Source organism: Rhinolophus ferrumequinum, chromosome 9 (genome assembly GCF_004115265.2).
Source record: "Rhinolophus ferrumequinum isolate MPI-CBG mRhiFer1 chromosome 9, mRhiFer1_v1.p, whole genome shotgun sequence".
Lineage (NCBI taxonomy): Eukaryota > Metazoa > Chordata > Mammalia > Chiroptera > Rhinolophidae > Rhinolophus > Rhinolophus ferrumequinum.
The window spans coordinates 87544180-87561061 of NC_046292.1; the positions used below are offsets into that span (position 1 = coordinate 87544180).

General features: G+C 38.4%; 1 long non-coding RNA gene across 1 annotated transcript; it reads left to right on the plus strand.

The window, feature by feature from the left end:
* Nucleotides 1-2341: 2341 nt before the first annotated feature.
* Nucleotides 2342-14921, plus strand: LOC117027210 (uncharacterized). The gene is made up of 4 exons (XR_004423884.1): nt 2342-2696; nt 4959-5068; nt 12031-12135; nt 14247-14921. It is a non-coding gene; the product is annotated as an uncharacterized LOC117027210 (long non-coding RNA).
* The last annotated feature ends 1961 nt before the right edge of the window (nt 14922-16882 follow it).

A 16882-nucleotide genomic window follows, 5' to 3' on the forward strand; every position in this document is an offset into this window, starting at 1 on the left:
AATAAGGGTTGAAGGAGAAGAATAGATGTGACATCGTCTATCATTACTGAAAAATTAAAAGAGATTTATTTCTGTTTGTGAAAAAATTCATCTCCTGTAGAACTCCAAATTGTCTCATGACAGAAAGAGCTAAACTCCAAATAGACATCTATTGTCTCCAAGCTTTATTGTTTTAAATTATATGTCCTCTTTATTTAGCCATCTCCAAATGAAATTCAAATATGTACCTTCCTTTACTGACCCATATAAAATAAGATATATGCATATGTTTACTTTTTTTCTCCCATTAGGGGTGAAAGGTTTGCTGTAAGTCCCCATATCTCATTCTCAGCACTCTCTGTATTTGTGAGATGGCTGGAAAAGGCATGGGCATAGTCCGAAGCCATGGAATAGAATTTCATGGTTATGTTACACCAGTTTGTTTATTAATTTGTCTTATTTTCATAAAAATGTGATTAAATACATATGCCTTCATAAGTGCCCATAAGTGGGAGGAGAACAATATGCTAACCATACCCGAGTAGTTGACTGCCCTCTCTGTATTGGGCAAACAGATTAGGAGTCATCCATCCATTTGGAGTCGCAGACGCTCCAGAAAAATGCACATATAGACAAGATTTTTCATTCCATGTATGAATCTACCAAAATAACAATTGACCTCAGAGCAAGAAACCCTAAAGTGTGAGAAAGGAAATATCTTCTCTTGATTTTTTTTAAAAGCCCTGTACATGCAGTGAGTGGAAGACCAATGTTGCACTAGTGTGTGACAGGTGTTTTGTTGTACCCAAAACTATTCCACAAGAAGAGGCTGATATTAGCAAAAATTCATGGTTTTTATATGTTTTTTGTGTTTATTTGTTCTGCAGAATGTCAGAAACTGCAGGCCTCCTCTCTCAAAGCTCAGAAAGGACCTGCCTCCATTGGAGCCAGGAACAACACTCAGAACCTTGGGGACCTAGTTCACCTAGGATGGGGCTGGGACCCTGACAGTGAACAGAGGAGGAGAAACACTGAGGGGTGTGTGGGGAGATGGGAGCAAGAGTGAAGAGGAAGCAATGTCAGAGAGAGACGAGTGAACCCAAGTGAGTTTCCTATGGGCTCAACAGTAACTTGAAAGGAGTAGCAAGAAAAAATAGTTTGCACCATTATATGAAATCTCTATATATGCGATTGTTGTATAGTAAGAGTTTCCTTTCAGGTAATGAACTGAAGCAGCACACCATTCCAAACACTGCATTGTTGGTGAAAGGTTGGCAACTCATTTCCTGAGGAAGACTACCCTTTATTCAATTAGAATGTGTACTTCCTTCATTGGGAAAATCTTGCTATGAAAAGAAAATGTCAGCTGAACTACACGGCATAAACAGTTTGCAGACTTGTAACTGGTTCCTGGACCACATTTTGAGTAGCACTGAACTAGAAAACATCTAAAGTAGTTGAAATTACAAACAGAGAACCTGGGCTCTGAAATCAGGCAAGTCTAGATTGGAATCTTGTGAGTGCTTCCTGTGCTAGTTACTTCATTTCTCACTTAACTTGATCAGTGGAAATGATTATGGTGGTAGTATCTGACTGGGTTGTGAACATTCAAAAGGAATACTTTCTATCGTGTCTTTTGGCAAGTAGTAAGCATTCAGTAAATGTTAGCTGTCGATACAATTTTTTCATTACACACTTATGAAGTACTACTCTCTACTGGGACCTTGCTAAGTACTAGGGATGCAAAGATGCAGTTTATCTACATAACAACCTGATAGCTTATGTTCTCTCCACTTCTGAGATTCTAGACCAACATTGCGAGTGAATCACTCTTATTACTTCCTTCAAAGTATTCTGAGTAAGTGCAGAGGAAATATCAGCATGGATGAATACTTCAAGCACAGTGAAGTGAAAATTTCAAGTGTCTTTGCAAGAACCAGAAACACCAACTCGAACTGGCTGAAGCAATAGGAAGTGTGTTAACTTATGTAACTGCAAGTTCAGAGTAGGGTCAGCCTCAGTGCTGACTTAATCCTGTGGTTCTGAGTCCGTTTTCCCCAACAGTTCTTTGACTCAGCCTTTCAAAACATTGGTTTCACCTCTAGAGTGATACAGCGATAGTGATAACATTTCAGATTTTACATTTTGCACCCAATCAGGTCCAGAGAAAGAGAGCAAAAGTTTTCTCGGTAAAACAAGAATGAACTTTCCCAGAACCCTTCAGTTTCAGTGTTCCCAACTTGAGTCACATGCCCATTTCCAAACCAATCACAAACAAAACTGGTCTCGCCTAAGCCTGGGGATCTCATAAGAAGGACGAAGGAGTGGGCTATGGCATCTCCATTGATTGTTATGAGAAAATTACAAAAAAGCTTTGCAGGACTTCCTAAAGAGACGAATATCTGCACATGACAATATTAACTGTCAGATCTTAAAAAGCATTTAGATATAATCTATTCAAATTCTTCAGTCTATAGAAGAGGAACTCAAGACAAAAAATAAATTAAATTGCCCAAGGTTGCACAGCAAAAGTTGGCACAGCTGTAACTCTCACTTAGGCATTTTTATTTCAAATCTATTGTACTTTTGACACTAGCCTATTTTTTTTTTCAACTTAACTGATAAAAACAAAAACAGAGCACATAATTCTGATTGTTTTTCCATTGCTTAGGGATTCCAGTAGCTGGTGGGTATCATAACTCGTACTGCAGAGAAAGGTAAGTGCAGTTTATGTGATATAACTTGTTCATAATACCTTTTACTTTCTTTTGAGGATATAGATTACCTTTCAACATTCTGGCCTTGTGTACTTATTTTGTCCCTTATCAATGAACTTTTAAAAGGGCATCCAGGGTTCAGAGAAAGAACTATAGTATCTGGAGAGCAAAGCTGTGTTAATTTGTTATGACTATTATTTTGTATCATAACCTTCTGTATCTTATCGAACCAAATTTGTTGTACATGGATACTTGGGGTAGAATGTTAAGTTGTGCAGAATGTTTCAATTATTAAGAAGAATTTACTGGTTTGGTTTTAATACATTATTTCATTATAGCTAGAGTGGATCCCAGGATAACTCTTATTTTAGTGATGAAATTCATATATTGTAGGACTTATACTCAATTATTCTAAAAATCACCACATACAGTTAAGTGAACATTTTTTTGCTGTTGTTCATGTCTCTGAAACAATTTTTTTGGAAGGAAGAGATTAGTGTGGGAAGCCTCACTGGTATTCTGTTTCAGTCCAGCAACTGAACCTTTAACATAAATCTTCACTGTCAAATCCCTAATGTAAAAAAATTAGTCACTGGGCCAGCAGACCAAGCATTTTCATCTGGCTTGTGATCACTTGGTCTCTTCTATTCTGTAACATGTTTAAGTGGAATTTTAGTGTTACCATATAAAGATAATGCAAAACTGTCAACTTCTTTTGTATACACAGTTCCATCAACTCTGTTCTTCAAAATCCACTAAAAGCTTCTTGTTTACATAGAAAAATAATTCTGATGTTTTAACAAAAGTGTCTAGCTTGTGCGTATTTAAACTACAGAACATATATATATATATATATATATATATATATATATATATATATATATATATATATATATATATATATATATGTTCTTTCTTATCCTCTCAGTTTTTTCCAATGAGTGCTGTACCATTTTTAAATATTTGATGAAGGCAATAAACTGGATTAGGCTCCACACTTCAGTGGCTTGTGGATTTACTCCCAGTTGGGTGTATTTCTGTCCTAAGAATATCAAAATCAGTGACCTTTCAGATGTCAATTTGTCTCCATCTGTCCCACAGCATAGATGTGAAAAATTAGACTGGTGCTATTGAGCCAGGCTTTCCTACTTTTAAGTGTCAATATGTTGATTCCTATATATTGAGCTTCTTTAGCAATTGTTCATACATGTTATCTCTTTTCACTTGAGTGAAGACAGCTCACAAGTGAAGAGAATAAGGATAAAGCCTAAGATTTGTGATTCATTCCCAGCTCTCTTTTTAGTATATAGTTTCTCATACATCTTCTAATATTCTAGCCTCTTTACTATCTCAAATGAAACTATATAATTTTTGTTCTAGGTAGGTAATATTGATTTGAATACATTTTTATGGCTGGAAAAAAGAATAGAGCTGTAGGAAAATGTGTTTTATTTTTATGAATTGTTGTCAGTTTCGTCGTATGGGGAGTTTACCAGTGTAGCCTGTCTCAACAACAGTCTATGAAATAATATTGTATACTTGTCAATATCAAATTAGAGACTGAAGGGAACAGATGTATTCCTAATAATTTTCAAGGTCATATCACCTGTTTATATTAAACGGAATTTGAACCAAGTAGGTCATTAACTCAAGGCTTTGTTATAAATCCTGATTTCATGTAATTATTTTTGAGCCTTGTATTTTTGAGTGGTTAGAGGGGAAGAATGACTATCAGTATATCACTTCATATTGTCTGCGTTATTATCCTTCCTGAATTTAATCCTGATTTTGGTATCATAACACACAAGACATCAGTTTTATTGTCTTCATTTAAAACATTTTAAAAATATGTTTCTTATTCTGGTTACTTTTTGTCCTATATTTCAAAGATTGATGGAGTATCACCTTGTACACCTTAAATTTACACAATGTTTTTTTGTGTACTATATCTCAATATAGTCGGAAAGGAAAGAAAAAAACTGATGGTTTACTTTTGGGTTTGAAACCTCAGTTCTGCAAATTAGGTATATTTTTAATCCAACTCTCTCTGTGTGCTTCCTTCCTTTGTCTGTCTAGTACCTGGGTTTTTGTTTCTGACCTGTATCAGTCCCTTAACCTCCATATTTCGTGCAAGCTCAAAGATAACCTTCCCAGGTTATAACTCCTGATCCTACTGAGGCATTTCAAGCTCTAAAAGTCATCATATAGATAGAAAGTGTTTACCTGTCTTTCCTTCTTCCCCTTGATATAAACTCCTTGAAGCCTGAAATCATGTCTTGCCGCAAGACTGGAATCTACTCTAACCCAATGCAGATGTTCATCAGGATACACCAGAGGCTACACTGGTGACCCAGGCATCGGACAGCTCAGGGGTGAGTTTCATTTGGCCAGAACCGTGTTTTAGAAACACCTGTGTGCATTCAAGCAGGCCATGGACTCAGGATTTGAGCGTGAGTTCCCGCCACTCCAGTAGTCTTCCATCACTCTACATTTACATTACCTGCTTGTCCCTGAAGGCATCTGGGATTGACATTGTGAAGCCTGGCTTTTACCAACATCCTTTTTTGTTTGTTTGTTTGTTTTTAAGAAAACTTATCCTTCCATCATTTCTAACCTGAGACTTCCCTAGAGTTATAATACCATGACTACTTACATACTTGACATGACATTATGTTAGTCTTGGTGATAATAGAAAAGCAAACAAACATCAGTGTCTTGACATAACGACCTCTGTATTATCCTGCGTGTAGGAGCAGCTCTAACCCACTAAAGTCTGTGAGCATGATGAGTTACTATTTGTGACTCCAGTGACTATGCTCCCGGGTAGATTTAAGGTAAGAAAGGCAAGAGCACTTCTATATGGCGTAAATGTTCTTCCCAATCTTCTAAGAACAATGAAAATGTATTCCTCGTTCTTTATTATTTTGGTGTATGTATTAGGATTAGGTGCTTTAAACTCCACACCTATTTATTTTAATTTCACTTAAGTGTCTGACAAGGTGTTCCAGGGCTGGAGGAGGAGCTCCACAGCCATCAGGCTCTTTCTAACTTAGTGCTGCATTCATTATCCTTAAGGCTCATAAAGACTGTGTTAGCTCCAGTCATCATATTCACATTCCAGCCAGCAGGAAGGAAACGAGAGCAAGAAAAGGCACACCTCCACCTTTAAGAATTCACAGCAGAAATTTTGCAAATGTTTTTATTTCCCATTGTCCAGAATTCTGACACCTGGCCCTAACTAGCCATGGGAGAAGTTGGGAAATGGGGTCTTCTTCCAAGTAAGTGCTCAACTAAAATTGGAGGCTCAATTACTATAGAAGAAAAGGAAAATAAATACTGAGGGGTGTTTAGGAATATATATATATATATATATATATATATATATATATATATATATATACACATACATACATATATATATGTGTATATATATATAACAGAATAATAATTATTTCTATAATTTTTCATTTGTTGTGCAACAAACACAAAGATACTAGTTTCTTTCCCAGAGCAAATACATATGCCCAAACATAACTCAACATGTCTGAAATCAAAGCTGAAAAAGTCCTAGTTTCCAGATGTATTATTTATTTTGATAATATCTGTGTTTATTGCTACAGACTTTTTAAATGCTAAAATATTTTACACTGAGTGCCTCTGGCCATTTTAGTTTACTGAATTAATCTAATACATGTGATCAATTTATCTGTTGATTTTTTCCACGAGAAATGAATGTAAGTGCAGCAAAATAAGCAATTCAGAGAAAATGGCTCAACACATGAACTTCACTTAGAGAATTAATTAGGGGCTCACGGCTCACTAGACATCCTGGGAGTCACATCAAGATGAGTTTCAGACAGCAAAATAAAATGGGGTAAAAAAACAGGTTGAACCACCAGCAGAAGTAGAGAGGTGGCTAAAGGTTATGTACCATCACCAAGGAGCTGGTCAAGAAACCTAAGGGAGGAGATCTCTGTTGGAAGATTGGCAGCCAAACTCCATGGCCAAAGCAGCTGCAGACAGATGGTGAGAGCAGAGGGTATTCTTGCAAAGCTTTAGCACGGTGTCTAGGGAGCGCTGATGTGGAGCCTTTCTAAATGCTTGCCAAGAAAAGAGGTGACATCGCTCAGTTCCTTGGGGCCAGCAGGCCTGTAGGATGTTAGCTTTCCAAAAAGAACCCTACCTGTAGAGTTTCCATTGCCCTCCATCAGCAGAGATACCAGAGTCTGCAGCTGCATCCATCCAACAAAAATCTGCAGGACTGCCCTTTATCTGGAGCCGTGGAAGCTTCTGCAAAGAGCACTCCTGGGAAAGTAGTCTGTTCCCAGGAGGTCAAGGGTAGAATCATGACCATTAGTCCTGGTCCTTGATGCCTCCCAAGCAGCCCTGGTACCTCTGTAGTGATAGAAGCCATAGCATTCACCTTGTGAGCAGCACAAGAATTGGGCTTTATTCAGGGTTTACTGGACCAATATCTTCTTGTCCAGAAGTTTACTTATTATCAATTCGAGAGATTATAGAATGAACAGAATTTAGAAGGGGCTCATGGGTGCTCAGAATAAAAGGAAAGGCCACTCAAAAGTCACCAATTAAGTGGACTGAGGCTACATTCCCAGAAAATGAATAGAAAATAAAAATGAAGGGAGAGATGATGTTAAGAGCAGCCCACAAAACTCTACAGTGTCCAGCTCTCCCTAAGACAGAAATGAGAGACTGAACATACAAACGGACAATGGCCAGACCATACATAAAAATACAGCGCAGGCAGTATTTCATCTTTTTTATGGCATAGTATTCCATTGTGTATAGAAACCATATCTTCTTTATCCAATCATATTGAAGGACATTTTGGTTGTTTCCATGTCTTGGCCACTGTAAATAATGTTGCAATGAACGTTGAAGCACATATATCTTTACGGATAAGTGTTTTCAAATTTTTTCGGTAGATACCTAGGAGAGGGATTGCTGGGTCATATGGTAATTCTATTCGTAATTTTTTGAGGAACCTCCATATTGTTTTCCATAGCAGCTCTACCAATTTACATTCCCATCTACAGTGTATGAGGGTTACTTTTCCACCATAGCCTCCCCAACACTTGCTATTATTTGCCATGATGATAGCCATTCTAAAACATATGAGGTGATTTCGATATCACATTTTGATTTGCATTTTCCTAATAGCTAGTGAAGTTGAGCATTTTTTCATGTATCTGTTGGCTTTTTGTATGTCTTCTTGGGAGAAGTGTCTGTTCAGGTCCTTTGCCCATTTTTTAATTATATTGTTTGTTTTGTTGTTGTTGTTGAGTTGTATGAGTTCTTTATATATTTTGGATATTGACCCCCTATTAAAGGTGTTGTTTGTAAATATCTTCTCCCATTCGGTTGGTTGCCTTTTTGTTTTGTTGATGGCTTCTTTTGCTGTGCAGAAGCTTTTTAGTTTAATATAACCCCATTCATTTATTTTTGCCTTTACTTCCCTTGTCTTTGAGATCAAATTCATAAAATCTTCTCTGAACCCAAGGTCCATTAGTTTAGTACTTATGCTTTCTTCTATGCAGTTTATTGTTTCAAGTCTTTAGGTCTTCGATCCATTTTGAGTTGATTTTGGTGGCAGATAGCAGTCTAGTTTCGTTTTTTTTTGAATGTGGCTTTCCAATTTTCCCAGCACCATTTATTGAAGAGACTTTCTTCTCTCTATTGTATCTTTTAGGCTCCTTTGTTGAAAATTATCTGGGTTTTCAATTCTATTCTATTAAATTCTATTTCATTTGTCTGTGTGTCTGTTTTTCTGCCAGTACCATGCTGTTTTGATTATTGTTGCTATAGTACAAGTTGAAGTCAGAGTGTTATACGTCTAGCCTTTTATTTTTTTCTTAGGATTGCTTTGGCTATTGCTTTGGCTATATGGAAACTATTGTGATTCCATACAAATCTAATGATTTTTTGTTCTATCTCTTGAAAACATGCCGTTGAGATTTTGATGGAGATTGCATTAAATCTGTATATTGCTTTGGATAATGTGGCCATTTTAACTATGTTGATCTTCCAATCCATGAACACGGAATATCTTTCCATTTCTTTGTGTCTATGGATATTGAGATTATTATGCTAAGCAAAATAAGCCAGACAGAAAAAGTCAAGAACCATATAACTTCACTCTTATGTGGGATATAGAACTGAAAGCAACAAAGGAACAAGACAAACAAACAAAGAAACAAAAACTCACAGACACAGACAACAGTTTAGTGGTTACCAGAGGGTAAGGAGGGTGGGGGGGAGTGGTAGAAAAGGAAAAAGGGGATCAAATACATGGTGATGGAAGAAGAACTGACTCTGGGTGGTGAACACACAATGCAACATATAGGTGATGTATTATAGAAATGTACACTTGAAACCTATATAATTTTACTAACCATTGTCACCCCAATAAATTTAATTTAAAAAAATTAAAAATTAAAAAAGATGTTTAAAAAAGAAAGATCACAAGCCAGCAACTATAGAATAGTGACAGAACTTGAACCCAAGGCTTCTAAGCCCAGTCTTGTATTTATAATGCTCTTTAGTAAATACCAGGGTCTATTATTTGACACTAACGGCATCAGAAAGAATAACAAGACGGCAACTAAATGGCTCATGCAATGAAAACTGTCATGGAAGTCAGTCATCTGATTTGTTTCATTTACCCAGGAAGGAGAGAGCCGTGGCCATCTGGAGAAACATGCATTTTGCATTCAATCGAAACAGTGCAAGCTAACCAGAGGGGTCTGTTTACATTAGTTCAGATTTTCTTTTCATTTCTTTGATTTTATTTTAATGGAATGCTGCAAATTCTAGATATTTGTGTGTGAGTGAAACATTCATATAGTGTTTCATGAAATTGTACTTGCACAATGAATTCAAATAGCCTAGGGTAAAAAATAGCCATATGGATTGAAACCTGCCAAAGGAGACCACAAAGAGTATAAGGTAAGGTATCCCAGGATCCAGCTCTCAAGATACTTACAAAGGGGGAGGAGATGGCACAGTCAAAAACTATGTATGTGATGCCACACTGAGAGGTGACAAAGACTGGCCCAGGGACAAGAGACATAGGTGTATCTGAGGATAGACAGACATACCTAAAGGTGTTAGGAATAGCATTAAAACAACAACAACAACAACAACAAAACTCCCTACAAAATAATTTACTTGTAAACGATGTAAGAAAGATTTAATAACAATAGTAACTATAAATAAAATCTTTAATATGGAAAAAAAAATAGAGGTCTGCAGCAACCTGCCCAGGAAACCAAACCTTATCTGTCATAACCCGTTTAGGAAGCCTGCCCGCTCTCAGTCAGAACTTGCAGGAAGCCGGACTGCTATCTGAAGTAACAATCCAGAAAGCCAAACAATGACTTCTATAACAATTGGCTCCAAATGGTCAAGACTAAATTAAGGGCAGGTTCTCTACTTTTTATTTCCACTTCCAACTTAGGACTAACCAGAGAAAGCCAAACGTGTACCCCTAATATATCACATGGGAGGCCCTGCATCTAGGGATGCCCTTCTACAGCCTCCTCTGCCAACAACCTCCGATCAGGGCACGCCCACAGCCTTCCTTTTTGCTACTATAAAGTTGTCCCACTCCTCTGCCTCCCTTTCTGTCTCTGCCAAACCACAAGAGATGGTGGCTCAGTTCCATGTTAGAGCAAGGTCAAAATCAATGGACTTTGCCTGTTCTCGTTTGGTAGGTCTTCAACTATTTCCACAGAAATTATGCACCCTGCGAAACCAATCTCATCAGCTCTCAATGCAAACACCATATTAAATAATCTTTATTATCAGTAAATATCACTTTTATTGTCCTCTTCCAGAAAGACTTCTCTTCTCTTCTCACCCATGTGGATCATGCACTTCAAAACCCTGCCCCCTTCAAAACCCTACCCCAGATTAGTGGCAACTACAGTTGACCTTTGAACAACACAGCGGTTAGGGACACCTACTCCCACCCCCATGCGGTCAAAAATTTGCATATAATTTTTAACTCCCCTAAAACTTAACTACTAAACGCTTACTATTGACTGGAAGACTCATTGATAACATAAACAGTTGATTAACACCTACGTTGTATTCTTACAATAACATTAGCTAGAGAAAATATTATCAAGAAAACCATAAAGAACAGAAAATACATTTATGGTACACCATGTATTTACTGAAAAAATTCCTCATGTAAGTGGACCCATGCAGTTCAGACTTGTGTTGTACAAGGTCAACTATAGTGTGATACCTTTGGCCCACCTTGTTCTCATCACCTCCTGAAGGCCCTTGGCATTCGGCATCTCCAGTGTGTATTTGGAGACTTGGATCACTGGGCCCTGTATTATTGGTTGTCTTAATCTTTAATTCAAATGTGTTTGCATATCTTCCCACAAACCCTTGAAAATTCATTAAAGGCTCTCTCATGGCAGTGCTCCTCAAAGTAGGCTCACAGACAGCATCAGCATCCCCTTGGAGTGTTTTAGAAATACAAATTAATTGGACCTGTCCCAGGCCTGTCTAGTCAGAAGCTCTTCTGGTGATTCTCGTGCAGGGAACAGTTTGAGAGGCACTGCCCTACAGCCACTGGCGCTGTTCTTGAGTCATAGGAAGTATTCAATGAACACATGCAGAATTAAATTGATTGCTCCCCTTTGAATAAACCAAAGCTTCAAATAGAGGCGCTGCCTTCCACCTTCAAGGACTGAACAAGTGCAATTGAGCAATACCTCTTTGCCCTGAGAACACAGGGGAAAACACACTAAAAACTCCCCACACATTTGGCCTTCACACACTTCAGAGACTTCAAGGAGCAGAGATTTTTATGGTCTGTGATGAATGAGTTAAATATTAGCAAATTCAGACCTAACAATAATGCTGGAGCTGGTACTACTCGTAGATGGGAAGTCTTGCAAAAGAAAGGAGGTTTATGCCGTGGAGAGTGCCGATTCCTCAGCAGGAGCTGGATCAGACGCCCGACACTGCAATGAACGCAGTCTTGGGTACCTTCAAGCTGTCACTGCACAAGAGGGAATCGTCAAGCCACAACAGCTAAATGAAGTCTTTTTCTTTCTCTCCAAACAGAGTGACTTAGGCAAAACTTGGACTCTCTGAGCAGTTGAAACCAATTGGAGAAGTCAAGGGCATGAAATTATATTTGGGGGGAATCTTGCATGCCATCTGCACAGGGTGTGTAGCTACAATCACTATTGGAAGAAAAGTAGCTGCAGTAGGCAGATCCTGTATACCTCTATTAGCTTCACTTTAAGGAAGTAAGGCCAGATGACCAGATTTTTTTCTTCTTGTGTTTTAGAAAGCATATGAAGTTGGCAAGAAAAAGAACATCTGAAATTAGAGGAAGAGATTGTAGCACTAGCCATGCATGTGGAGCCCTGGCAACCAGCAACTATCCCTCCAGGTCCTCTCATTTTTATGTCACAGTGTATTCTAAATGGTCCATGGGGTTCTTTGGTAATGGGGGCTACAAAGGGGGCCCAGGGACAGGCTGTGGGAACTACCAGCTGGCCGCACTGAAGAATCCAGAGAGTCTGATACACAATCATGGCTGCTTCTGCTCAGGGGGAGGGAAGATGCTTCTTGGACCCAACAGGCCTAATATGACACAGAAGTATGTTTCATAGGCACAGCAGGCTTCATTTTAAACAGGCCCTGCCTCTGCTTCACAGGTTTCATACTTGCCTCAAGAATCCAACGGAAACTAGAAAATAGAGTCTGAGGTTTTTTACTGGCAGTGCTCTCTATGCTATGCTGCTGATGTGAAAAACCGATCATAAAAAGCCAATATATAAATAGCCCAATAATTCCTCCATCTCCTTTCTAAAGGAAAAAAACATGATTAAAATTCCACACAAAGACCGGAGCCTGCCTGCCGATGGGAAGGCCGGTAAATACATTACAGCCACCTTAAAATGTGAGTGTTATCCTAGAACCATCTCAGCAATTAGACACGACAGTGCAGAATAAAGAACTAAAAGCCAATTACAGGTCCCCTGGGCCCTAGAGAGAGTTCATAAAAAATTAATGCAGGGTAAAATAGAAATCATCTGAACTACAGCTGGCAAACATGTGTGATGCACTTTGATCACCAACGCTCAGCCACAAAGAGTATTTTCCGTTATAATGTGTTAGAGTGGAAAGTTCTGTCATATTTCTTGTCTGTGTCAAAAGGCAATTTTAAATTAGGGAAGAAGTGGTAGGAAGTGTGTGTTGGAGTGAGGATGGTCGTTGGCTGGTGTACTTAGAATAACTGGGTGGTTTTAACCTGCTGTGGGGAGCCAAGGTTGTCCACAGCTCAATGAGCAAAATTCCAGCAGGCCGAGCCACAGGAAAGCGCCCTCAGGGGTGGGAGTATCAGGATTGAAGTGTCCGAGACTAATGATAAAGGCTGCTCTTTCTCTTCACTGATGAGCTGAGGGACAATATCTCTCTTGCTCCAGACAGAATCACTGACTTACAGAGGTCCACTAAAAACTAGTCTGTTGACTGACAGGTGTGGCTGGTGTCACCCCACCATAGGCAGTACCTCTGCGAGGTACACAGTAGCCATCTCACTATTGTCCCCCACTCACAACACTTAAAAAGCCCTGGGCCAATGCCTATTTGCCTATGTCACTGCTCAGAGTACTTGGATAGGTCCAGTCATTGCCTTCCAAAAGCAATGAGTCCAACTCTAGAGGGACTTTGGAACATAGCGGTTTGATGAGAAAATTTGCATAAGAGAGAGATGGTGGTTTGGTGAAAGTGTATTTTAGCTGAGACACTGGATTTGATGTTTTAAAAACTTTAATTCAAATCTCAGATGTGTGACTTATCAGCTGTGTAACTGTAAGTCCCTTTGCCTCTTCAAGCCTCAGTTTCCTTATTTGTGTACAGAGATATTGCAGAGGGTTATTTAGAGAATTAAATAGCAGTCATGAAAAAGCCTTGTATGATATAAGTTACTAGGCAACTACAAGGTACTAATATTGTACAATAAATCATATCCGTGTTTTCTATAATTAATCCCAATTTAAAGAATGACAGAAGTTACAATTGACTTTTTAGAGGAAAATATTTTGAAGGCCAATGCTAAAAATCAAAATGAAACACTTCTGATTTCTGTATCTTTCTCTAGGCTGTTCAATTCTATGACACCCATTATACCAACACATAAATACATATATATGCTTTCTGTATATATAAACATATATTTTTGTATGTATATAAATATGCATACATATATATCATAGAATTCCTACGTAAGTATTGTATCCATAAGAAAATTAAAATTTATGCTGTAATAATAAATTGTGTATATCTTTATCATCTGTATCTATTTATATATATATATATATATATATATACACGTATAGGGGAGAGAGAGAGAATTTGAGACTATTAAAAGTTATATAAATGAGTACTCTTATGGGACTAGGCTAGGGACTGAAAGAAATAATACCATATTAGTCTCAAGTTGATTTGATTAATTGATTTTGTTCATCTATGACATACCTAATGTTTCTCTTCCAGGAGCCCTATCTCCCTTTCAAAATGAGATTGCGCCTGAAGTTTTCAAGTTTATATTGTTGAAAACAGTACATGTGGGGAGAGGAGCATTTCGTGGACGTGGTTCAGGCTATTGAGCAGATTTACCACCATTCATAGATTACAAGTTTCTGTGCTACTGTTTCCAAATTCAGCTTCTAGAAGCTATTTGGTACTCTTCACATATGTCCTCAGATCAAGGAAGGGCCATTGTTAGCAAAGTATACATAAAGGTTTCCCAGGTCTGCTGGTATAGGACTTACGTGCTTCCCTCTGTTCTCTCCCCATGATTAAAACAAGTTTGATTTGATGCACATAACAGCCATGGAATAAATACCCTAAAGAAAGTGTGGAGGAAAGAGAAATCCTGGGAAGTAACATGTAAGTGGTTATTAGTTGGGGGACAGAGTGTGGATTGGATATAATTTACTTAAATAAAGATTACTATGCACAAATACAGCATTTTGGGACACAAAAATCATTACTTACCCTTGAAATTATTTGGTGTTCTTTTTATGTGGTTCTCAGATTTGGAAACCAAAGTTTAAAGTGAGTGGCTGACTATCAAGGCAAGAAAAAAAAATGACAGCTCTCCATACATAATTCACTGAAAGTCTTTGCTTCCTATTTTTTGTCAACAACCCATATTGCTTTCATTGATCAGAGTTATTCTACTGACTTTAATACATTAATTATTCAACACATATTTTGAACATGTATTATATGCCAAATTAGGTCCATATAAAAGAAATTTGTCATGGGAGAGAAAAAGAAAATATTTTGAAGTCTATGAAATCATTCAAACAGGCTTGTTGACTAAATCCCAAAAGACTAGCTTTTACTATAGTTTCCCCCTCTGGACTGTACCTCTGGACTGTATGCTTTAAGAATAATTATCACTTCTTATTAATTGCACAGTCTACCAATAGTAATTATTTAATAAATATTTGTTGGATTAATGTATCTCAGTTACCTTTGCTGTGTAACAAACTATCCCAAAGCTTAGTGGATTAAGATAAGAACCACTCGATTTAATTGCTCAATAGTTTTTATGATTTTGGTAGGACTCAGCTAGGCAGTTTTTCTCTGCTCCCTGTGGCATCAGCTGGGATGCCTTGCCTCCTGCCTTGCCATCCATTTCCAAGATGGCTCATTCATATGGGTAGTGAGCTGGCAGGGACAGATGAAGTCTGGGCTCAGTGAGGATGCTGGGACAGCTAGACTCCTCTTTCTCTCCATGTAGTCTCGGGGCATCTACCTCTCCACCTGGCCTCTCCATATGATCCCTCCACATGGTAGCTGGACTCCATGAGTATAACTAGACTTTTTATGCTGGTAAAGGTCCCAAAAGAACAAAATGGAAGCTGTTAGGACCTTCTAAGGAGTAGGCTGAGAACGGGCACAGTGTCAATTCCACTGCACTTCACTGGTTAAAGCCCAGACTCACTGTGAGAGGGGACTACTACACAACAGCGTGAATACTGGGAGGCGTGGATTATTGAGGCTGTCTTTGGAAACCAGCTAATTCAGAATGAATGAATGAATGAATGAATGAATGAATGAACACAATCATTAAAGAACCATTCAGGTTTGAGACAGGATGTTTTAGGACAAGTGGAAGAAAGTACTACAGAAAGCCATACAAACACACACATACACACACACACACACACACACACACACACACACACACACAGTGGTACCTTAGAAGGGTGCATAGAAAATGAAAATATAGTAGAGAAATATGTGGACACATTTAAAATGAAGTTAATTTCCATGAAGTGCAATGCTACTTATAAAATATTATTGGCTCCGTTCCCCCCACCAAAAAAACAAACCAAAAAAAGTTTTAATGAGCTTATGACTAAGAAGGAATTTGAATAATCAAGGACAATGTCCCATAAGTCATGGCTGTCAGAAGACTTCATTTTGGAATTCATACTAGACTATTATCACACATAGAATGTAAGAGGTAGGGTGGACCACTCAAGACTCCTAATATTCTAAGTCACAATATCTGAATTTATTGAACACATATTATATGTGTGCTTGCAAACTGTTTTTATTGAAGTTGAAAGTGAGTTGTGGGAAACGTTTTCAGTGGATCATGATAAATGTCCATATGGTAGAGCGATGCTACTTGAACAATTTACAGTTATCACTGTGATGGGAGACAATTACTAACAAGGAGCACATTCAAGGAATAACAAGGAAGGACTCTGGCACATTTATCTGCAAACCTCACTTCAGAAATTGCTGAGTGAGCAGCAAAGAAAAGAGAACTTGCCCCATTCCTTGGCTGCATTTTAGTCTCCCCACATATGGTTATGCAATGGCCTTTGCTTGCTTTGGAAATTCAAAGATCATTATCCAGAAGTTCTGCTGCTAGGAAGACCCTGCAGAAAGAACATCACGTCCTTTCCATTTCCGGCCCGACCTCTCTAGAAGCTTCTCTTCCAGTTTCCAAGTTTCGTTTTGTGTCTCTGCTCCCGCTCCCCATCAGAGCAGTCCTGCAGGCCTGGTTCTAGCTCTCCACCTCACCAGTAAGAAGGTGCTGTTTTGCAGCTACAACAGACAGCAGCGAGTGACTGCCGTAAACTGGGCACCGCTGCCAGTGGGCC